Source organism: Taudactylus pleione, unplaced genomic scaffold, assembly GCF_031769625.1.
Source record: "Taudactylus pleione unplaced genomic scaffold, aTauple2 ptg000070l, whole genome shotgun sequence".
Classification (NCBI taxonomy): Eukaryota; Metazoa; Chordata; class Amphibia; order Anura; family Myobatrachidae; genus Taudactylus; species Taudactylus pleione.
The window spans coordinates 17,417,557-17,440,209 of record NW_028284472.1 but is presented as its reverse complement, the minus strand read 5'-3'; the positions used below and the strand labels follow the sequence as shown (position 1 = coordinate 17,440,209).

At 36.2% G+C, this 22,653-nt stretch overlaps 21 non-coding genes across 21 annotated transcripts; all 21 read right to left on the bottom strand.

Moving 5' to 3' along the window:
• Positions 1 to 133: 133 nt before the first annotated feature.
• TRNAR-UCU (transfer RNA arginine (anticodon UCU)) lies at positions 134 to 219 on the bottom strand. The gene is given in 2 exon segments: positions 134 to 169; positions 183 to 219. It is a non-coding gene; the product is annotated as a tRNA-Arg (tRNA).
• Positions 220 to 690: 471 nt separating this feature from the next.
• Positions 691 to 776, bottom strand: TRNAR-UCU (transfer RNA arginine (anticodon UCU)). Its single transcript is given in 2 exon segments — positions 691 to 726; positions 740 to 776. It is a non-coding gene; the product is annotated as a tRNA-Arg (tRNA).
• A 471-nt stretch (positions 777 to 1,247) lies between these two features.
• Positions 1,248 to 1,333, bottom strand: TRNAR-UCU (transfer RNA arginine (anticodon UCU)). The gene is given in 2 exon segments: positions 1,248 to 1,283; positions 1,297 to 1,333. It is a non-coding gene; the product is annotated as a tRNA-Arg (tRNA).
• Positions 1,334 to 1,804: 471 nt separating this feature from the next.
• Positions 1,805 to 1,890, bottom strand: TRNAR-UCU (transfer RNA arginine (anticodon UCU)). The gene is given in 2 exon segments: positions 1,805 to 1,840; positions 1,854 to 1,890. It is a non-coding gene; the product is annotated as a tRNA-Arg (tRNA).
• A 471-nt stretch (positions 1,891 to 2,361) lies between these two features.
• Positions 2,362 to 2,447, bottom strand: TRNAR-UCU (transfer RNA arginine (anticodon UCU)). The gene is given in 2 exon segments: positions 2,362 to 2,397; positions 2,411 to 2,447. It is a non-coding gene; the product is annotated as a tRNA-Arg (tRNA).
• Positions 2,448 to 4,032: 1,585 nt separating this feature from the next.
• TRNAR-UCU (transfer RNA arginine (anticodon UCU)) lies at positions 4,033 to 4,118 on the bottom strand. Its single transcript is given in 2 exon segments — positions 4,033 to 4,068; positions 4,082 to 4,118. It is a non-coding gene; the product is annotated as a tRNA-Arg (tRNA).
• A 471-nt stretch (positions 4,119 to 4,589) lies between these two features.
• On the bottom strand, positions 4,590 to 4,732 carry TRNAR-UCU (transfer RNA arginine (anticodon UCU)). The gene is made up of 2 exons: positions 4,696 to 4,732; positions 4,590 to 4,625 (listed from the first exon to the last, which is right to left on the bottom strand). It is a non-coding gene; the product is annotated as a tRNA-Arg (tRNA).
• A 1,587-nt stretch (positions 4,733 to 6,319) lies between these two features.
• Positions 6,320 to 6,405, bottom strand: TRNAR-UCU (transfer RNA arginine (anticodon UCU)). The gene is given in 2 exon segments: positions 6,320 to 6,355; positions 6,369 to 6,405. It is a non-coding gene; the product is annotated as a tRNA-Arg (tRNA).
• A 471-nt stretch (positions 6,406 to 6,876) lies between these two features.
• Positions 6,877 to 6,962, bottom strand: TRNAR-UCU (transfer RNA arginine (anticodon UCU)). Its single transcript is given in 2 exon segments — positions 6,877 to 6,912; positions 6,926 to 6,962. It is a non-coding gene; the product is annotated as a tRNA-Arg (tRNA).
• Positions 6,963 to 7,433: 471 nt separating this feature from the next.
• TRNAR-UCU (transfer RNA arginine (anticodon UCU)) lies at positions 7,434 to 7,519 on the bottom strand. Its single transcript is given in 2 exon segments — positions 7,434 to 7,469; positions 7,483 to 7,519. It is a non-coding gene; the product is annotated as a tRNA-Arg (tRNA).
• Positions 7,520 to 8,546: 1,027 nt separating this feature from the next.
• TRNAR-UCU (transfer RNA arginine (anticodon UCU)) lies at positions 8,547 to 8,632 on the bottom strand. The gene is given in 2 exon segments: positions 8,547 to 8,582; positions 8,596 to 8,632. It is a non-coding gene; the product is annotated as a tRNA-Arg (tRNA).
• A 471-nt stretch (positions 8,633 to 9,103) lies between these two features.
• TRNAR-UCU (transfer RNA arginine (anticodon UCU)) lies at positions 9,104 to 9,189 on the bottom strand. The gene is given in 2 exon segments: positions 9,104 to 9,139; positions 9,153 to 9,189. It is a non-coding gene; the product is annotated as a tRNA-Arg (tRNA).
• A 471-nt stretch (positions 9,190 to 9,660) lies between these two features.
• On the bottom strand, positions 9,661 to 9,746 carry TRNAR-UCU (transfer RNA arginine (anticodon UCU)). Its single transcript is given in 2 exon segments — positions 9,661 to 9,696; positions 9,710 to 9,746. It is a non-coding gene; the product is annotated as a tRNA-Arg (tRNA).
• A 471-nt stretch (positions 9,747 to 10,217) lies between these two features.
• On the bottom strand, positions 10,218 to 10,303 carry TRNAR-UCU (transfer RNA arginine (anticodon UCU)). Its single transcript is given in 2 exon segments — positions 10,218 to 10,253; positions 10,267 to 10,303. It is a non-coding gene; the product is annotated as a tRNA-Arg (tRNA).
• Positions 10,304 to 10,774: 471 nt separating this feature from the next.
• TRNAR-UCU (transfer RNA arginine (anticodon UCU)) lies at positions 10,775 to 10,860 on the bottom strand. Its single transcript is given in 2 exon segments — positions 10,775 to 10,810; positions 10,824 to 10,860. It is a non-coding gene; the product is annotated as a tRNA-Arg (tRNA).
• A 1,585-nt stretch (positions 10,861 to 12,445) lies between these two features.
• Positions 12,446 to 12,531, bottom strand: TRNAR-UCU (transfer RNA arginine (anticodon UCU)). The gene is given in 2 exon segments: positions 12,446 to 12,481; positions 12,495 to 12,531. It is a non-coding gene; the product is annotated as a tRNA-Arg (tRNA).
• Positions 12,532 to 14,116: 1,585 nt separating this feature from the next.
• TRNAR-UCU (transfer RNA arginine (anticodon UCU)) lies at positions 14,117 to 14,202 on the bottom strand. The gene is given in 2 exon segments: positions 14,117 to 14,152; positions 14,166 to 14,202. It is a non-coding gene; the product is annotated as a tRNA-Arg (tRNA).
• Positions 14,203 to 16,961: 2,759 nt separating this feature from the next.
• On the bottom strand, positions 16,962 to 17,047 carry TRNAR-UCU (transfer RNA arginine (anticodon UCU)). Its single transcript is given in 2 exon segments — positions 16,962 to 16,997; positions 17,011 to 17,047. It is a non-coding gene; the product is annotated as a tRNA-Arg (tRNA).
• Positions 17,048 to 17,518: 471 nt separating this feature from the next.
• On the bottom strand, positions 17,519 to 17,604 carry TRNAR-UCU (transfer RNA arginine (anticodon UCU)). Its single transcript is given in 2 exon segments — positions 17,519 to 17,554; positions 17,568 to 17,604. It is a non-coding gene; the product is annotated as a tRNA-Arg (tRNA).
• A 471-nt stretch (positions 17,605 to 18,075) lies between these two features.
• On the bottom strand, positions 18,076 to 18,161 carry TRNAR-UCU (transfer RNA arginine (anticodon UCU)). Its single transcript is given in 2 exon segments — positions 18,076 to 18,111; positions 18,125 to 18,161. It is a non-coding gene; the product is annotated as a tRNA-Arg (tRNA).
• Positions 18,162 to 19,188: 1,027 nt separating this feature from the next.
• On the bottom strand, positions 19,189 to 19,274 carry TRNAR-UCU (transfer RNA arginine (anticodon UCU)). Its single transcript is given in 2 exon segments — positions 19,189 to 19,224; positions 19,238 to 19,274. It is a non-coding gene; the product is annotated as a tRNA-Arg (tRNA).
• Positions 19,275 to 22,653: the final 3,379 nt, after the last annotated feature.

Sequence of the window (22,653 nt, the reverse complement as noted above, 5' to 3'; positions counted from 1 at the left end):
ACTTTGAAAGGGACTTTCCAGTCAAAAACGGATCATTATATTGTTTATGTAGTATAAGGATGTCCAATCTCCAATCATATTGTTATGAAAAGTTGAATGTAAATCTTAAATATTTGCATTTAAAACTGAAGAACGACTCTGGTGGGACTCGAACCCACAACCTTTGAATAACTACAACCAACTAGAAGTCCAATGTGCTATCCATTGTGCCACAGAGCCCCTGGCAGTTTTAGCGCTTGGTTCGACTGTAGCAGTTGTAGAATACATAGAGTGGCAAAGGAGTGTCAGATATTTACAATAGTTCTCCCAAATGCAAAAACAGCTATATCTGAGTCTTCCTCTTGCTGATATTTGGTGCAAGTCCTATTTTAAGTATGCGGATTTAGTGACATAATTTGTGGTACACAATTAATGACTGTAGGGAGACATTTTTTATGATGTTTTAGAATACATACCCCTCATTCTGAGCAAGGCTAGTTGAGCTGAGACAAAAGTGTTTTCAAAACACCAATTACTGGTTTAAAGGAATCTGAAATCACATTATAACTTGTAATCTAACTTTGAAAGGGACTTTCCAGTCAAAAACCGATCATTATATTGTTTATGTAGTATAAGGATGTCCAATCTCCAATCATATTGTTATGAAAAGTTGAATGTAAATCTTAAATATTTGCATTTAAAACTGAAGAGCGACTCTGGTGGGACTTGAACCCACAACCTTTGAATAACTACAACCAACTAGAAGTCCAATGCGCTATACATTGTGCCACAGAGCCCCTGGCGGTTTTAGCGCTTTGTTCGACTGTAGCACTTGTAGAATACATAGAGTGGCAAAGGAGTGTCAGATATTTACAATAGTTCTCCCAAATGCAAAAACAGCTATATCTGAGTCTTCCTCTTGCTGATATTTGGTGCAAGTCCTATTTTAAGTATGCGGATTTAGCGACATAATTTGTGGTACACAATTAAGGACTGTAGGGAGACATTTTTTATGATGTTTTAGAATACATACCCCTCAATCTGAGCAAGGCTAGTTGAGCTGAGACAAAAGTGTTTTCAAAACATGAATTACAGGTTTAAAGGAATCTGAAATTACATTGTAACTTGTGATCTAACTTTAAAATGGACTTTCCAGTCAAAAACCGATCATTATATTGTTTATGTAGTATATGTATCTCCAATCTCCAATCATATTGTTATGAAAAGTTGAATGTAAATCTTAAATATTTGCATTTAATACTGAAGAACGACTCTGGTGGGACTTGAACCCACAACCTTTGAATAACTACAACCAACTAGAAGTCCAATGCGCTATCCATTGCGCCACAGAACCCCTGGTTGTTTTAGCACTTGTTTCGACTGTAGCACTTGAAGAATACATAGAGTGGCAAAGGAGTGTCAGATATTTACAATAGTTCTCCCAAATGCAAAAACAGCTATATCTGAGTCTTCCTCTTGCTGATATTTGGTGCAAGTCCTATTTTAAGTATGCGGATTTAGTGACATAATTTGTGGTACACAATTAAGGACTGTAGGGAGACATTTTTTATGATGTTTTAGAATACATACCCCTCAATCTGAGCAAGGCTAGTTGAGCAGAGACAAAAGTGTTTTCAAAACACCAATTACTGGTTTTAATGAATCTGAAATTACATTGTAACTTGTGATCTAACTTTGAAAGGGACTTTCCAGTCAAAAACGGATCATTATATTGTTTATGTAGGATAAGGATGTCCAATCTCCAATCATATTGTTATGAAAAGTTGAATGTAAATCTTAAATATTTGCATTTAAAACTGAAGAATGACTCTGGTGGGACTCGAACCCACAACCTTTGAATAACTACAACCAACTAGAAGTCCAATGTGCTATCCATTGTGCCACAGAGCCCCTGGCGGTTTTAGCGCTTGGTTCGACTGTAGCAGTTGTAGAATACATAGAGTGGCAAAGGAGTGTCAGATATTTACAATAGTTCTCCCAAATGCAAAAACAGCTATATCTGAGTCTTCCTCTTGCTGATATTTGGTGCAAGTCCTATTTTAAGTATGCAGATTTAGTGACATAATTTGTGGTACACAATTAATGACTGTAGGGAGACATTTTTTATGATGTTTTAGAATACATACCCCTCATTCTGAGCAAGGCTAGTTGAGCTGAGACAAAAGTGTTTTCAAAACACCAATTACTGGTTTAAAGGAATCTGAAATCACATTATAACTTGTAATCTAACTTTGAAAGGGACTTTCCAGTCAACAACCGATCATTATATTGTTTATGTAGTATAAGGATCTCCAATCTCCAATCATATTGTTATGAAAAGTTGAATGTAAATCTTAAATATTTGCTTTTAAAACTGAAGAACGACTCTGGTGGGACTCGAACCCACAACCTTTGAATAACTTCAACCAACTAGAAGTCCAATGCGCTATCCATTGCGCCACAGAGCCCCTGGTGGTTTTAGCACTTGGTTCGACTGTAGCACTTGTAGAATACATAGAGTGGCAAAGGAGTGTCAGATATTTACAATAGTTCTCCCAAATGCAAAAACAGCTATATCTAAGTCTTCCTCTTGCTGATATATGGTGCAAGTCCTACTTTAAGTATGCGGAATTAGTGACATAATTTGTGGTACACAAATAAGGACTGTAGGGAGACATTTTTTTATGATGTTTTAGAATACATACCACTCAATCTAAGCAAGGCTAGTTGAGTAGAGACAAAAGTGTTTTCAAAACACCAATTACTGGTTTAAAGGAATCTGAAATTTCATTGTAACTTGTGATCTAACTTTGAAAGGGACTTTCCAGTCAACAACCGATCATTATATTGTTTACGTAGTATAAGGATGTCCAATCTCCAATAATATTGTTATGAAAAGTTGAATGTAAATCCTAAATATTTGCAATTAAAACTAAAGAATGAATCTGGTGGGACTCGAGCCCACAACTTTTGAATAACTACAACCAACTAGAAGTCTAACGTGCTATCCATTGCACCACAGCGCTCCTGGCAGTTTTTGTGCTTGGTTCGACTGTAGCACTTGTAGAATACATAGAGTGGCAAAGGAGTGTCAGATATTTACAATAGTTCTCCCAAATGCAAAAACAGCTATATCTGAGTCTTCCTCTTGCTGATATTTGGTGCAAGTCCTATTTTAAGTATGCGGATTTAGTGACATCATTTGTGGTACACAATTAAGGACTGTATGGAGACATTTTTTATGATGTTTTAGAATACATACCCCTCAATCTGAGCAAGGCTAGTTGAGCAGAGACAAAAGTGTTTTCAAAACACCAATTACTGGTTTTAAGGAATTTGAAATTACATTGTAACTTGTGATCTAACTTTGAAAGGGACTTTCCAGTCAAAAACGGATCATTATATTGTTTATGTAGTATAAGGATGTCCAATCTCCAATCATATTGTTATGAAAAGTTGAATGTAAATCTTAAATATTTGCATTTAAAACTGAAGAACGACTCTGGCGGGACTCGAATCCACAACCTTTGAATAACTACAACCAACTAGAAGTCCAATGCGCTATCCATTGTGCCAAAGAGCCCCTGGCTGTTTTAGCGCTTGGTTCGACTGTAGCACTTGTAGAATACATAGAGTGGAAAGGAGTGTCAGATATTTACAATAGTTCTCTGAAATGCAAAAACAGCTATATCTGAGTCTTCCTCTTGCTGATATTTGGTGCAAGTCCTATTTTAAGTATGCGGATTTAGTGACATAATTTGTGGTACACAATTAAGGACTGTAGGGAGACATTTTTTATGATGTTTTAGAATACATACCCCTCATTCTGAGCAAGGCTAGTTGAGCTGAGACAAAAGTGTTTTCAAAACACCAATTACTGGTTTTAAGGAATCTGAAATTACATTGTAACTTGTGATCTAACTTTGAAAGGGACTTTCCAGTCAAAAACGGATCATTATATTGTTTATGTAGTATAAGGATGTCCAATCTCCAATCATATTGTTATGAAAAGTTGAATGTAAATCTTAAATATTTGCATTTAAAACTGAAGAACGACTCTGGTGGGACTCGAACCCACAACCTTTGAATAACTACAACCAACTAGAAGTCCAACGCGCTATCCATTGCGCCACAGAGTCCCTGGCAGATTTAGTGCTTGGTTCGACTGTAGCACTTGTAGAATACATAGAGTGGCAAAGGAGTGTCAGATATTTACAATAGTTCTCTGAAATGCAAAAACAGCTATATCCGAGTCTTCCTCTTGCTGATATTTGGTGCAAGTCCTATTTTAAGTATGCAGATTTAGTGACATAATTTGTGGTACACAATTAAGGACTGTAGGGAGACATTTTTTTATGATGTTTTAGAATACATACCACTCAATCTAAGCAAGGCTAGTTGAGTAGAGACAAAAGTGTTTTCAAAACACCAATTACTGGTTTAAAGGAATCTGAAATTACATTGTAACTTGTGATCTAACTTTGAAAGGGACTTTCCAGTCAACAACCAATCATTATATTGTTTATGTAGTATAAGGATGTCCAATCTCCAATCATATTGTTATGAAAAGTTGAATGTAAATCTTAAATATTTGCATTTAAACTGAAGAACGACTCTGGGGGGACTCGAACCCACAACCTTTGAATAACTTCAACCAACTAGAAGTCCAATGCGCTATCCATTGCGCCACAGAACCTTTGAATAACTTCAACCAACTAGAAGTCCAATGCGCTATCCATTGCGCCACAGAGCCCCTGGTTGTTTTAGCACTTGTTTCGACTGTAGCACTTATAGAATACATAGAGTGGCAAAGGAGTGTCAGATATTTACAATAGTTCTCCCAAATGCAAAAACAGCTATATCTGAGTCTTCCTCTTGCTGATATTTGGTGCAAGTCCTATTTTAAGTATGCAGATTTAGTGACATAATTTGTGGTACACAATTAAGGACTGTAGGGAGACATTTTTTTATGATGTTTTAGAATACATACCACTCAATCTAAGCCAGGCTAGTTGAGTAGAGACAAAAGTGTTTTCAAAACACCAATTACTGGTTTAAAGGAATCTGAAATTACATTGTAACTTGTGATCTAACTTTAAAAGGGACTTTCCAGTCAAAAACCGATCATTATATTGTTTATGTAGTATATGGATCTCCAATCTCCAATCATATTGTTATGAAAAGTTGAATGTAAATACTAAATATTTGCAATTAAAACTAAAGAATGAATCTGGTGGGACTCGAGCCCACAAGTTTTGAATAACTACAACCAACTAGAAGTCTAACGTGCTATCCATTGCACCACAGCGCTCCTGGCAGTTTATGTGCTTGGTTCAACTGTAGCACTTGTAGAATACATAGAGTGGCAAAGGAGTGTCAGATATTTACAATAGTTCTCCCAAATGCAAAAACAGCTATATCTGAGTCTTCCTCTTGCTGATATTTGGTGCAAGTCCTATTTTAAGTATGCAGATTTAGTGACATAATTTGTGGTACACAATTAAGGACTGTAGGGAGACATTTTTTATGATGTTTTAGAATACATACCCCTCATTCTGAGCAAGGCTAGTTGAGCTGAGACAAAAGTGTTTTCAAAACACGAATTACAGGTTTAAAAGAATCTGAAATTACATTGTAACTTGTGATCTAACTTTGAAAGGGACTTTCCAGTCAACAACCAATCATTATATTGTTTATGTAGTATAAGGATGTCCAATCTCCAATCATATTGTTATGAAAAGTTGAATGTAAATCTTAAATATTTCCATTTAAAACTGAAGAACAACTCTGGGGGGACTCGAACTTACAACCTTTGAATAACTTCAACCAACTAGAAGTCCAATGCGCTATCCATTGTGCCACAGAGCCCCTGGCGGTTTTAGCGCTTGGTTCGACTGTAGCACTTGTAGAATACATAGAGTGGCAAAGGAGTGTCAGATATTTACAATAGTTCTCCCAAATGCAAAAACAGCTATATCTGAGTCTTCCTCTTGCTGATATATGGTGCAAGTCCTACTTTAAGTATGCGGAATTAGTGACATAATTTGTGGTACACAAAAAAGGACTGTAGGGAGACATTTTTTTATGATGTTTTAGAATACATACCACTCAATCTAAGCAAGGCTAGTTGAGTAGAGACAAAAGTGTTTTCAAAACACCAATTACTGGTTTAAAGGAATCTGAAATTACTTTGTAACTTGTGATCTAACTTTGAAAGGGACTTTCCAGTCAACAACCGATCATTATATTGTTTATGTAGTATAAGGATGTCCAATCTCCAATCATATTGTTATGAAAAGTTGAATGTAAATCTTAAATATTTGCATTTAAAACTGAAGAACGACTCTGGTGGGACTCGAACCCACAACCTTTGAATAACTACAACCAACTAGAAGTCCAATGCGCTATCCATTGTGCCACAGAGCCCCTGGCGGTTTTAGCGCTTGGTTCGACTGTAGCACTTGTAGAATACATAGAGTGGCAAAGGAGTGTCAGATATTTACAATAGTTCTCCCAAATGCAAAAACAGCTATATCTGAGTCTTCCTCTTGCTGATATTTGGTGCAAGTCCTATTTTAAGTATGCGGATTTAGTGACATAATTTGTGGTACACAATTAAGGACTGTATGGAGACATTTTTTATGATGTTTTAGAATACATACCCCTCATTCTGAGCAAGGCTAGTTGAGCTGAGACAAAAGTGTTTTCATAACACCAATTACTGGTTTAAAGGAATCTGAAATCACATTATAACTTGTAATCTAACTTTGAAAGGGACATTCCAGTCAACAACCGATCATTATATTGTTTATGTAGTATAAGGATCTCCAATCTCCAATCATATTGTTATGAAAAGTTGAATGTAAATCTTAAATATTTGCATTTAAAACTGAAGAATGACTCTGGTGGGACTCGAACCCACAACCTTTGAATAACTACAACCAACTAGAAGTCCAACGCGCTATCCATTGCGCCACAGAGCCCCTGGCGGTTTTAGCGCTTGGTTCGACTGTAGCACTTGTAGAATACATAGAGTGGCAAAGGAGTGTCAGATATTTACAATAGTTCTCTGAAATGCAAAAACAGCTATATCCGAGTCTTCCTCTTGCTGATATTTGGTGCAAGTCCTATTTTAAGTATGCAGATTTAGTGACATAATTTGTGGTACACAATTAAGGACTGTAGGGAGACATTTTTTATGATGTTTTAGAATACATACCCCTCATTCTGAGCAAGGCTAGTTGAGCTGAGACAAAAGTGTTTTCAAAACACGAATTACAGGTTTAAAGGAATCTGAAATTACATTGTAGCTTGTGATCTAACTTTGAAAGGGACTTTCCAGTCAACAACCGATCATTATATTGTTTATGTAGTATAAGGATCTCCAATCTCCAATCATATTGTTATGAAAAGTTGAATGTAAATCTTAAATATTTGCATTTAAAACTGAACAACGACTCTGGGGGGACTCGAACCCACAACCTTTGAATAACTTCAACCAACTAGAAGTCCAATGCGCTATCCATTGCACCACAGAGCCCCTGGTGGTTTTAGCACTTGGTTCGACTGTAGCACTTGTAGAATACATAGAGTGGCAAAGGAGTGTCAGATATTTACAATAGTTCTCCCAAATGCAAAAACAGCTATATCTGAGTCTTCCTCTTGCTGATATTTGGTGCAAGTCCTATTTTAAGTATGCGGATTTAGTGACATCATTTGTGGTACACAATTAAGGACTGTATGGAGACATTTTTTATGATGTTTTAGAATACATACCCCTCAATCTGAGCAAGGCTAGTTGAGCAGAGACAAAAGTGTTTTCAAAACACCAATTACTGGTTTTAAGGAATTTGAAATTACATTGTAACTTGTGATCTAACTTTGAAAGGGACTTTCCAGTCAAAAACGGATCATTATATTGTTTATGTAGTATAAGGATGTCCAATCTCCAATCATATTGTTATGAAAAGTTGAATGTAAATCTTAAATATTTGCATTTAAAACTGAAGAACGACTCTGGCGGGACTCGAATCCACAACCTTTGAATAACTACAACCAACTAGAAGTCCAATGCGCTATCCATTGTGCCAAAGAGCCCCTGGCTGTTTTAGCGCTTGGTTCGACTGTAGCACTTGTAGAATACATAGAGTGGAAAGGAGTCTCAGATATTTACAATAGTTCTCTGAAATGCAAAAACAGCTATATCTGAGTCTTCCTCTTGCTGATATTTGGTGCAAGTCCTATTTTAAGTATGCGGATTTAGTGACATAATTTGTGGTACACAATTAAGGACTGTAGGGAGACATTTTTTATGATGTTTTAGAATACATACCCCTCATTCTGAGCAAGGCTAGTTGAGCTGAGACAAAAGTGTTTTCAAAACACCAATTACTGGTTTAAAGGAATCTGAAATCACATTATAACTTGTAATCTAACTTTGAAAGGGACTTTCCAGTCAACAACCGATCATTATATTGTTTATGTAGTATATGGATCTCCAATCTCCAATCATATTGTTATGAAAAGTTGAATGTAAATCTTAAATATTTGCATTTAAAACTGAAGAACGACTCTGGTGGGACTCGAACCCACAACCTTTGAATAACTACAACCAACTAGAAGTCCAACGCGCTATCCATTGCGCCACTGAGTCCCTGGCAGATTTAGTGCTTGGTTCGACTGTAGCACTTGTAGAATACATAGAGTGGCAAAGGAGTGTCAGATATTTACAATAGTTCTCTGAAATGCAAAAACAGCTATATCCGAGTCTTCCTCTTGCTGATATTTGGTGCAAGTCCTATTTTAAGTATGCGGATTTAGTGACATAATTTGTGGTACACAATTAAGGACTGTAGGGAGACATTTTTTATGATGTTTTAGAATACATACCCCTCATTCTGAGCAAGGCTAGTTGAGCTGAGACAAAAGTGTTTTCAAAACACCAATTACTGGTTTAAAGGAATCTGAAATCACATTATAACTTGTAATCTAACTTTGAAAGGGACTTTCCAGTCAAAAACCGATCATTATATTGTTTATGTAGTATAAGGATGTCCAATCTCCAATCATATTGTTATGAAAAGTTGAATGTAAATCTTAAATATTTGCATTTAAAACTGAAGAGCGACTCTGGTGGGACTTGAACCCACAACCTTTGAATAACTACAACCAACTAGAAGTCCAATGCGCTATCCATTGTGCCACAGAGCCCCTGGCGGTTTTAGCGCTTTGTTCGACTGTAGCACTTGTAGAATACATAGAGTGGCAAAGGAGTGTCAGATATTTACAATAGTTCTCCCAAATGCAAAAACAGCTATATCTGAGTCTTCCTCTTGCTGATATTTGGTGCAAGTCCTATTTTAAGTATGCGGATTTAGCGACATAATTTGTGGTACACAATTAAGGACTGTAGGGAGACATTTTTTATGATGTTTTAGAATACATACCCCTCAATCTGAGCAAGGCTAGTTGAGCTGAGACAAAAGTGTTTTCAAAACATGAATTACAGGTTTAAAGGAATCTGAAATTACATTGTAACTTGTGATCTAACTTTAAAATGGACTTTCCAGTCAAAAACCGATCATTATATTGTTTATGTAGTATATGTATCTCCAATCTCCAATCATATTGTTATGAAAAGTTGAATGTAAATCTTAAATATTTGCATTTAATACTGAAGAACGACTCTGGTGGGACTTGAACCCACAACCTTTGAATAACTACAACCAACTAGAAGTCCAATGCGCTATCCATTGCGCCACAGAGCCCCTGGTTGTTTTAGCACTTGTTTCGACTGTAGCACTTGAAGAATACATAGAGTGGCAAAGGAGTGTCAGATATTTACAATAGTTCTCCCAAATGCAAAAACAGCTATATCTGAGTCTTCCTCTTGCTGATATTTGGTGCAAGTCCTATTTTAAGTATGCGGATTTAGTGACATAATTTGTGGTACACAATTAAGGACTGTAGGGAGACATTTTTTATGATGTTTTAGAATACATACCCCTCAATCTGAGCAAGGCTAGTTGAGCAGAGACAAAAGTGTTTTCAAAACACCAATTACTGGTTTTAATGAATCTGAAATTACATTGTAACTTGTGATCTAACTTTGAAAGGGACTTTCCAGTCAAAAACGGATCATTATATTGTTTATGTAGGATAAGGATGTCCAATCTCCAATCATATTGTTATGAAAAGTTGAATGTAAATCTTAAATATTTGCATTTAAAACTGAAGAATGACTCTGGTGGGACTCGAACCCACAACCTTTGAATAACTACAACCAACTAGAAGTCCAATGTGCTATCCATTGTGCCACAGAGCCCCTGGCGGTTTTAGCGCTTGGTTCGACTGTAGCAGTTGTAGAATACATAGAGTGGCAAAGGAGTGTCAGATATTTACAATAGTTCTCCCAAATGCAAAAACAGCTATATCTGAGTCTTCCTCTTGCTGATATTTGGTGCAAGTCCTATTTTAAGTATGCAGATTTAGTGACATAATTTGTGGTACACAATTAATGACTGTAGGGAGACATTTTTTATGATGTTTTAGAATACATACCCCTCATTCTGAGCAAGGCTAGTTGAGCTGAGACAAAAGTGTTTTCAAAACACCAATTACTGGTTTAAAGGAATCTGAAATCACATTATAACTTGTAATCTAACTTTGAAAGGGACTTTCCAGTCAACAACCGATCATTATATTGTTTATGTAGTATAAGGATCTCCAATCTCCAATCATATTGTTATGAAAAGTTGAATGTAAATCTTAAATATTTGCTTTTAAAACTGAAGAACGACTCTGGTGGGACTCGAACCCACAACCTTTGAATAACTTCAACCAACTAGAAGTCCAATGCGCTATCCATTGCGCCACAGAGCCCCTGGTGGTTTTAGCACTTGGTTCGACTGTAGCACTTGTAGAATACATAGAGTGGCAAAGGAGTGTCAGATATTTACAATAGTTCTCCCAAATGCAAAAACAGCTATATCTAAGTCTTCCTCTTGCTGATATATGGTGCAAGTCCTACTTTAAGTATGCGGAATTAGTGACATAATTTGTGGTACACAAATAAGGACTGTAGGGAGACATTTTTTTATGATGTTTTAGAATACATACCACTCAATCTAAGCAAGGCTAGTTGAGTAGAGACAAAAGTGTTTTCAAAACACCAATTACTGGTTTAAAGGAATCTGAAATTTCATTGTAACTTGTGATCTAACTTTGAAAGGGACTTTCCAGTCAACAACCGATCATTATATTGTTTACGTAGTATAAGGATGTCCAATCTCCAATAATATTGTTATGAAAAGTTGAATGTAAATCCTAAATATTTGCAATTAAAACTAAAGAATGAATCTGGTGGGACTCGAGCCCACAACTTTTGAATAACTACAACCAACTAGAAGTCTAACGTGCTATCCATTGCACCACAGCGCTCCTGGCAGTTTTTGTGCTTGGTTCGACTGTAGCACTTGTAGAATACATAGAGTGGCAAAGGAGTGTCAGATATTTACAATAGTTCTCCCAAATGCAAAAACAGCTATATCTGAGTCTTCCTCTTGCTGATATTTGGTGCAAGTCCTATTTTAAGTATGCGGATTTAGTGACATCATTTGTGGTACACAATTAAGGACTGTATGGAGACATTTTTTATGATGTTTTAGAATACATACCCCTCAATCTGAGCAAGGCTAGTTGAGCAGAGACAAAAGTGTTTTCAAAACACCAATTACTGGTTTTAAGGAATTTGAAATTACATTGTAACTTGTGATCTAACTTTGAAAGGGACTTTCCAGTCAAAAACGGATCATTATATTGTTTATGTAGTATAAGGATGTCCAATCTCCAATCATATTGTTATGAAAAGTTGAATGTAAATCTTAAATATTTGCATTTAAAACTGAAGAACGACTCTGGCGGGACTCGAATCCACAACCTTTGAATAACTACAACCAACTAGAAGTCCAATGCGCTATCCATTGTGCCAAAGAGCCCCTGGCTGTTTTAGCGCTTGGTTCGACTGTAGCACTTGTAGAATACATAGAGTGGAAAGGAGTGTCAGATATTTACAATAGTTCTCTGAAATGCAAAAACAGCTATATCTGAGTCTTCCTCTTGCTGATATTTGGTGCAAGTCCTATTTTAAGTATGCGGATTTAGTGACATAATTTGTGGTACACAATTAAGGACTGTAGGGAGACATTTTTTATGATGTTTTAGAATACATACCCCTCATTCTGAGCAAGGCTAGTTGAGCTGAGACAAAAGTGTTTTCAAAACACCAATTACTGGTTTTAAGGAATCTGAAATTACATTGTAACTTGTGATCTAACTTTGAAAGGGACTTTCCAGTCAAAAACGGATCATTATATTGTTTATGTAGTATAAGGATGTCCAATCTCCAATCATATTGTTATGAAAAGTTGAATGTAAATCTTAAATATTTGCATTTAAAACTGAAGAACGACTCTGGTGGGACTCGAACCCACAACCTTTGAATAACTACAACCAACTAGAATTCCAACGCGCTATCCATTGCGCCACAGAGTCCCTGGCAGATTTAGCGCTTGGTTCGACTGTAGCACTTGTAGAATACATAGAGTGGCAAAGGAGTGTCAGATATTTACAATAGTTCTCTGAAATGCAAAAACAGCTATATCCGAGTCTTCCTCTTGCTGATATTTGGTGCAAGTCCTATTTTAAGTATGCAGATTTAGTGACATAATTTGTGGTACACAATTAAGGACTGTAGGGAGACATTTTTTTATGATGTTTTAGAATACATACCACTCAATCTAAGCAAGGCTAGTTGAGTAGAGACAAAAGTGTTTTCAAAACACCAATTACTGGTTTAAAGGAATCTGAAATTACATTGTAACTTGTGATCTAACTTTAAAAGGGACTTTCCAGTCAAAAACCGATCATTATATTGTTTATGTAGTATATGGATCTCCAATCTCCAATCATATTGTTATGAAAAATTGAATGTAAATCTTAAATATTTGCATTTAAAACTGAAGAACGACTCGGATGGGACTCGAACCCACAACCTTTGAATAACTACAACCAACTAGAAGTCCAACGCGCTATCCATTGCACCACAGCGCTCCTGGCAGTTTATGTGCTTGGTTCGACTGTAGCACTTGTAGAATACATAGAGTGGCAAAGGAGTGTCAGATATTTACAATAGTTCTCTGAAATGCAAAAACAGCTATATCCGAGTCTTCCTCTTGCTGATATTTGGTGCAAGTCCTATTTTAAGTATGCGGATTTAGTGACATAATTTGTGGTACACAATTAAGGACTGTAGGGAGACATTTTTTATGATGTTTTAGAATACATACCCCTCATTCTGAGCAAGGCTAGTTGAGCTGAGACAAAAGTGTTTTCAAAACACCAATTACTGGTTTTAAGGAATTTGAAATTACATTGTAACTTGTGATCTAACTTTGAAAGGGACTTTCCAGTCAACAACCAATCATTATATTGTTTATGTAGTATAAGGATGTCCAATCTCCAATCATATTGTTATGAAAAGTTGAATGTAAATCTTAAATATTTGCATTTAAAACTGAAGAATGACTCTGGCGGGACTCGAATCCACAACCTTTGAATAACTACAACCAACTAGAAGTCCAATGCGCTATCCATTGTGCCAAAGAGCCCCTGGCTGTTTTAGCGCTTGGTTCGACTGTAGCACTTGTAGAATACATAGAGTGGAAAGGAGTGTCAGATATTTACAATAGTTCTCTGAAATGCAAAAACAGCTATATCTGAGTCTTCCTCTTGCTGATATTTGGTGCAAGTCCTATTTTAAGTATGCGGATTTAGTGACATAATTTGTGGTACACAATTAAGGACTGTAGGGAGACATTTTTTATGATGTTTTAGAATACATACCCCTCATTCTGAGCAAGGCTAGTTGAGCTGAGACAAAAGTGTTTTCAAAACACCAATTACTGGTTTTAAGGAATCTGAAATTACATTGTAACTTGTGATCTAACTTTGGAAGGGACTTTCCAGTCAAAAACGGATCATTATATTGTTTATGTAGTATAAGGATGTCCAATCTCCAATCATATTGTTATGAAAAGTTGAATGTAAATCTTAAATATTTGCATTTAAAACTGAAGAACGACTCTGGTGGGACTCGAACCCACAACCTTTGAATAACTACAACCAACTAGAAGTCCAAGGCGCTATCCATTGCGCCACAGAGTCCCTGGCAGATTTAGCGCTTGGTTCGACTGTAGCACTTGTAGAATACATAGAGTGGCAAAGGAGTGTCAGATATTTACAATAGTTCTCTGAAATGCAAAAACAGCTATATCCGAGTCTTCCTCTTGCTGATATTTGGTGCAAGTCCTATTTTAAGTATGCAGATTTAGTGACATAATTTGTGGTACACAATTAAGGACTGTAGGGAGACATTTTTTTATGATGTTTTAGAATACATACCACTCAATCTAAGCAAGGCTAGTTGAGTAGAGACAAAAGTGTTTTCAAAACACCAATTACTGGTTTAAAGGAATCTGAAATTACATTGTAACTTGTGATCTAACTTTAAAAGGGACTTTCCAGTCAAAAACCGATCATTATATTGTTTATGTAGTATATGGATCTCCAATCTCCAATCATATTGTTATGAAAAATTGAATGTAAATCTTAAATATTTGCATTTAAAACTGAAGAACGACTCGGATGGGACTCGAACCCACAACCTTTGAATAACTACAACCAACTAGAAGTCCAACGCGCTATCCATTGCACCACAGCGCTCCTGGCAGTTTATGTGCTTGGTTCGACTGTAGCACTTGTAGAATACATAGAGTGGCAAAGGAGTGTCAGATATTTACAATAGTTCTCTGAAATGCAAAAACAGCTATATCCGAGTCTTCCTCTTGCTGATATTTGGTGCAAGTCCTATTTTAAGTATGCGGATTTAGTGACATAATTTGTGGTACACAATTAAGGACTGTAGGGAGACATTTTTTATGATGTTTTAGAATACATACCCCTCATTCTGAGCAAGGCTAGTTGAGCTGAGACAAAAGTGTTTTCAAAACACGAATTACAGGTTTAAAAGAATCTGAAATTACATTGTAACTTGTGATCTAACTTTGAAAGGGACTTTCCAGTCAACAACCAATCATTATATTGTTTATGTAGTATAAGGATGTCCAATCTCCAATCATATTGTTATGAAAAGTTGAATGTAAATCTTAAATATTTGCATTTAAAACTGAAGAACGACTCTGGGGGGACTCGAACACACAACCTTTGAATAACTTCAACCAACTAGAAGTCCAATGCGCTATGCATTGCGCCACTGAACCTTTAGAATAACTTCAACCAACTAGAAGTCCAATGCGCTATCCATTGCGCCACAGAGCCCCTGGTTGTTTTAGCACTTGTTTCGACTGTAGCACTTATAGAATACATAGAGTGGCAAAGGAGTGTCAGATATTTACAATAGTTCTCCCAAATGCAAAAACAGCTATATCCGAGTCTTCCTCTTGCTGATATTTGTTGCAAGTCCTATTTTAAGTATGCAGATTTAGTGACATAATTTGTGGTACACAATTAAGGACTGTAGGGAGACATTTTTTTATGATGTTTTAGAATACATACCACTCAATCTAAGCCAGGCTAGTTGAGTAGAGACAAAAGTGTTTTCAAAACACCAATTACTGGTTTAAAGGAATCTGAAATTACATTGTAACTTGTGATCTAACTTTAAAAGGGACTTTCCAGTCAAAAACCGATCATTATATTGTTTATGTAGTATATGGATCTCCAATCTCCAATCATATTGTTATGAAAAGTTGAATGTAAATACTAAATATTTGCAATTAAAACTAAAGAATGAATCTGGTGGGACTCGAGCCCACAAGTTTTGAATAACTACAACCAACTAGAAGTCTAACGTGCTATCCATTGCACCACAGCGCTCCTGGCAGTTTATGTGCTTGGTTCGACTGTAGCACTTGTAGAATACATAGAGTGGCAAAGGAGTGTCAGATATTTACAATAGTTCTCCCAAATGCAAAAACAGCTATATCTGAGTCTTCCTCTTGCTGATATTTGGTGCAAGTCCTATTTTAAGTATGCGGATTTAGCGACATAATTTGTGGTACACAATTAAGGACTGTAGGGAGACATTTTTTATGATGTTTTAGAATACATACCCCTCAATCTGAGCAAGGCTAGTTGAGCTGAGACAAAAGTGTTTTCAAAACACGAATTACAGGTTTAAAAGAATCTGAAATTACATTGTAACTTGTGATCTAACTTTGAAAGGGACTTTCCAGTCAACAACCAATCATTATATTGTTTATGTAGTATAAGGATGTCCAATCTCCAATCATATTGTTATGAAAAGTTGAATGTAAATCTTAAATATTTCCATTTAAAACTGAAGAACAACTCTGGGGGGACTCGAACTTACAACCTTTGAATAACTTCAACCAACTAGAAGTCCAATGCGCTATCCATTGTGCCACAGAGCCCCTGGCGGTTTTAGCGCTTGGTTCGACTGTAGCACTTGTAGAATACATAGAGTGGCAAAGGAGTGTCAGATATTTACAATAGTTCTCCCAAATGCAAAAACAGCTATATCTGAGTCTTCCTCTTGCTGATATATGGTGCAAGTCCTACTTTAAGTATGCGGAATTAGTGACATAATTTGTGGTACACAAATAAGGACTGTAGGGAGACATTTTTTATGATGTTTTAGAATACATACCACTCAATCTAAGCAAGGCTAGTTGAGTAGAGACAAAAGTGTTTTCAAAACACCAATTACTGGTTTAAAGGAATCTGAAATTACTTTGTAACTTGTGATCTAACTTTGAAAGGGACTTTCCAGTCAACAACCGATCATTATATTGTTTATGTAGTATAAGGATGTCCAATCTCCAATCATATTTTTATGAAAAGTTGAATGTAAATCTTAAATATTTGCATTTAAAACTGAAGAACGACTCTGGTGGGACTCGAACCCACAACCTTTGAATAACTACAACCAACTAGAAGTCCAATGCGCTATCCATTGTGCCACAGAGCCCCTGGCGGTTTTAGCGCTTGGTTCGACTGTAGCACTTGTAGAATACATAGAGTGGCAAAGGAGTGTCAGATATTTACAATAGTTCTCCCAAATGCAAAAACAGCTATATCTGAGTCTTCCTCTTGCTGATATTTGGTGCAAGTCCTATTTTAAGTATGCGGATTTAGTGACATAATTTGTGGTACACAATTAAGGACTGTATGGAGACATTTTTTATGATGTTTTAGAATACATACCCCTCATTCTGAGCAAGGCTAGTAGAGCTGAGACAAAAGTGTTTTCATAACACCAATTACTGGTTTAAAGGAATCTGAAATCACATTATAACTTTTAATCTAACTTTGAAAGGGACATTCCAGTCAACAACCGATCATTATATTGTTTATGTAGTATAAGGATCTCCAATCTCCAATCATATTGTTATGAAAAGTTGAATGTAAATCTTAAATATTTGCATTTAAAACTGAAGAACGACTCTGGTGGGACTCGAACCCACAACCTTTGAATAACTACAACCAACTAGAAGTCCAACGCGCTATCCATTGCGCCACAGAGCCCCTGGCGGTTTTAGCGCTTGGTTCGACTGTAGCACTTGTAGAATACATAGAGTGGCAAAGGAGTGTCAGATATTTACAATAGTTCTCTGAAATGCAAAAACAGCTATATCCGAGTCTTCCTCTTGCTGATATTTGGTGCAAGTCCTATTTTAAGTATGCAGATTTAGTGACATAATTTGTGGTACACAATTAAGGACTGTAGGGAGACATTTTTTATGATGTTTTAGAATACATACCCCTCATTCTGAGCAAGGCTAGTTGAGCTGAGACAAAAGTGTTTTCAAAACACGAATTACAGGTTTAAAGGAATCTGAAATTACATTGTAGCTTGTGATCTAACTTTGAAAGGGACTTTCCAGTCAACAACCGATCATTATATTGTTTATGTAGTATAAGGATCTCCAATCTCCAATCATATTGTTATGAAAAGTTGAATGTAAATCTTAAATATTTGCATTTAAAACTGAACAACGACTCTGGGGGGACTCGAACCCACAACCTTTGAATAACTTCAACCAACTAGAAGTCCAATGCGCTATCCATTGCACCACAGAGCCCCTGGTGGTTTTAGCACTTGGTTCGACTGTAGCACTTGTAGAATACATAGAGTGGCAAAGGAGTGTCAGATATTTACAATAGTTCTCCCAAATGCAAAAACAGCTATATCTGAGTCTTCCTCTTGCTGATATTTGGTGCAAGTCCTATTTTAAGTATGCGGATTTAGTGACATCATTTGTGGTACACAATTAAGGACTGTATGGAGACATTTTTTATGATGTTTTAGAATACATACCCCTCAATCTGAGCAAGGCTAGTTGAGCAGAGACAAAAGTGTTTTCAAAACACCAATTACTGGTTTTAAGGAATTTGAAATTACATTGTAACTTGTGATCTAACTTTGAAAGGGACTTTCCAGTCAAAAACGGATCATTATATTGTTTATGTAGTATAAGGATGTCCAATCTCCAATCATATTGTTATGAAAAGTTGAATGTAAATCTTAAATATTTGCATTTAAAACTGAAGAACGACTCTGGCGGGACTCGAATCCACAACCTTTGAATAACTACAACCAACTAGAAGTCCAATGCGCTATCCATTGTGCCAAAGAGCCCCTGGCTGTTTTAGCGCTTGGTTCGACTGTAGCACTTGTAGAATACATAGAGTGGAAAGGAGTGTCAGATATTTACAATAGTTCTCTGAAATGCAAAAACAGCTATATCTGAGTCTTCCTCTTGCTGATATTTGGTGCAAGTCCTATTTTAAGTATGCGGATTTAGTGACATAATTTGTGGTACACAATTAAGGACTGTAGGGAGACATTTTTTATGATGTTTTAGAATACATACCCCTCATTCTGAGCAAGGCTAGTTGAGCTGAGACAAAAGTGTTTTCAAAACACCAATTACTGGTTTAAAGGAATTTGAAATCACATTATAACTTGTAATCTAACTTTGAAAGGGACTTTCCAGTCAACAACCGATCATTATATTGTTTATGTAGTATATGGATCTCCAATCTCCAATCATATTGTTATGAAAAGTTGAATGTAAATCTTAAATATTTGCATTTAAAACTGAAGAACGACTCTGGTGGGACTCAAACCCACAACCTTTGAATAACTACAACCAACTAGAAGTCCAACGCGCTATCCATTGCGCCACAGAGTCCCTGGCAGATTTAGTGCTTGGTTCGACTGTAGCACTTGTAGAATACATAGAGTGGCAAAGGAGTGTCAGATATTTACAATAGTTCTCTGAAATGCAAAAACAGCTATATCCGAGTCTTCCTCTTGCTGATATTTGGTGCAAGTCCTATTTTAAGTATGCGGATTTAGTGACATAATTTGTGGTACACAATTAAGGACTGTAGGGAGACATTTTTTATGATGTTTTAGAATACATACCCCTCATTCTGAGCAAGGCTAGTTGAGCTGAGACAAAAGTGTTTTCAAAACACGAATTACAGGTTTAAAAGAATCTGAAATTACATTGTAACTTGTGATCTAACTTTGAAAGGGACTTTCCAGTCAACAACCAATCATTATATTGTTTATGTAGTATAAGGATGTCCAATCTCCAATCATATTGTTATGAAAAGTTGAATGTAAATCTTAAATATTTGCATTTAAAACTGAAGAACGACTCTGGGGGGACTCAAACCCACAACCTTTGAATAACTTCAACCAACTAGAAGTCCAATGCGCTATCCATTGCGCCACAGGAGTGTCAGATATTTACAATAGTTCTCCCAAATGCAAAAACAGCTATATCTGAGTCTTCCTCTTGCTGATATATGGTGCAAGTCCTATTTTAAGTATGCGGATTTAGTGACATAATTTGTGGTACACAATTAAGGACTGTAGGGAGAGATTTTTTTATTAAGTTTTAGAATACATACCACTCAATCTAAGCAAGGCTAGTTGAGTAGAGACAAAAGTGTTTTCAAAACACCAATTACTGGTTTAAAGGAATCTGAAATTACATTGTAACTTGTGATCTAACTTTAATATGTAACAAATAAAGAGCGCTTGTGAATAAACATGTATGAATGTAACGCAATACCTGTAAAAAAAAAAAAAAAAAAAAAAGGGGATTAGTAAAAGATGTTTAAAACCCTTTTTTAATATTTAGGAAAGTCCATAATTGACATCAGGGTTCCGATAACATGCCTTGCAGTGCGGTGTGATACTGGAGTCAGACGTGAAAAACTAACTGTCTCTCCCTATATCTGCCTACCTTTAACGGCTTCCGCTCCGTCCGGCTGGTTCCCTGCACGGGGTGATCGTCTTCTTCGTCCGTGTAAACGGCCCGATGCTGCAAAGGTGCAGTGTGATGACGTCACTATGTCTCTGCTGTGTGTCAGATGTGCGCTAAAACCAACGCGTTTCAGGCTCCTGGCCCTTTTTCAAGGATAGCGTTCCATCCTGTGTGCTCCATTTTATTGAAAGATTTAATTGATTCAATTAAAAACCTAATTCTATAATTAGGTATAATTAGGTATAATTTCCTTTTAGAAATAAATAAAAATTAAGGTATTGCGTTTTTGTGTTTTTATTATGAGAATGGTATTATATTATAAAAAGTGATGTAAAAATTAGAGAAATTTAAGCAATGTATAGAATTAATTGATTAATAGGTATTTAAAGGAAGCATTTATCTCTATATCCATATTTAAACCTGCAGGTTGCAAGGTTTGCATCCAGAAAATCCATTTTGTTTCCTTTTTTCTCAATTCTTTTGAAATGTCACCTCCTCTCCAGTTAGGGCAGATTTTCTGTATGCCCATAAATGACAAACCAGAGGGATTTCGGTTGTGATGGTCTAGAAAGTGTTTGGACACGCTATGTGTCTGTAAACCTTTCTTGATGTTGAAAATATGCTCAGCAATTCTTATTTTTAGTTTTCTTTTTGTCTGACCAATATATTGGAATCCACAGGGACATTCAAGTAAATAAATTACTGCTTCTGTATCACAAGTGATAGTATCCATAATTTTGTAACTCTTATTTGATACATTTGATTTGAATCCAGTTAATGGTTGTGTCGATTGTTTTCTTAAAGTTTTGCATGGTAAACAGTTCAAACAGAAAAAATGACCTTTCTTTTTGTTCCCAAAGTTGGCTCCATTATTTAAATGAGTATGACTTTTCACCAATTGATGCTTGAGGTTGCATGCTTTTTTGTAAATAATTTTTGGTTTTGTTGGAATGACTGATTTCAATTTATTGTCCAGAAGCAATATATGCCAATGCTTATTCAATATAGATTCAATTACATGATGTTGACTATTAAATTGTGTGACAAAGGCTATATTGAAATCCTCCTTTGTATTGCGTTCTTTATATAAAAGTGTATCCTTCCTCTCTTTAAGCGATATCTCTTCTAAGGCCTCTTGTAATTTCTGTTCATCATATCCTTTTTTCAAGAACTTGTTTTTCATTGTTTCACTTTGTTGTAAAAAGATGTCATGTTGTGAACAATTCCTTTTTAATCTACTAAATTGTCCTTTTGGGATATTCTGAATCCATTTCGTGTGATGATAACTGGTATATAACAAGGTATTGTTTCCACTGATGTCTTTCGTGTGGGTTCTTGTTTGTATGGTGTTATTGAAAATGAAGATTTCCAAATCCAAATAAACTATCATGTTCTTGCTAAAAGTTGAGATAAATTCAAGCCCAAAACTGTTATTATTAAGATACGAGAAGAAATCAGCTAAGAGATCATCAGGGCCATCCCAGATGAAAAATAAGTCATCTATATATCGTTTCCAAGATATGATGTTTTTCTGATAGGGGTTATTCTGCCAAATGTATTGCTCCTCCCATTTTGCCACAAAGAGGTTGGCGTAGCTGGGTGCGAAACACGAACCCATCGCAGTTCCTTTTACTTGGTTGTAGTAATGACCTCCATTCCAGAAATAGTTTTGATGCAAAATGAATTGAATACAGTCCATGATGAAATTAATCTGTGCATTGTGTAAATTCGAACAGTTCGAAAGAAAAAATCTCGTCGCATCACATCCCAGGTTGTGGTCTATACAGGTATACAGTGAGCGAACATCACTCGTGCACATTATGAAATGACTTTGCCATTTAATGTTTTCCAGATGTTGTAGAATATTAAGTGTATCCTTCAAGTAACTTCTTTGTTGTTGTACTATGGTTTTGAGAAAAGAGTCTACATATTTGGAGACATTGGAGGATAAAGATCCTATTCCCGATACTATCGGGCGTCCGGGAGGGTTAACTGGATCCTTATGCAATTTGGGTAATTGATAAAAGGTTGGAACCATAGGGAATTCTATAAACAGAAATTCATACTCCTTTTTTGATAGAATACCTATTTGAAGACCCTCCTCTAAAAGTTCTTTCAATTCCTTCTGATACCTCTGTGTTGGGTCTCCTTGTAGTATTTCATATGTCTCCGTGTCCGATAAGAGGTTCAACACCTCTGCTTCATACTTTTCTTTGTCCATAATGACAAGTCCACCGCCCTTATCCGCTGGCTTCAGGACAATGGAGTCATCTTCTTTCAATTCTCTAAG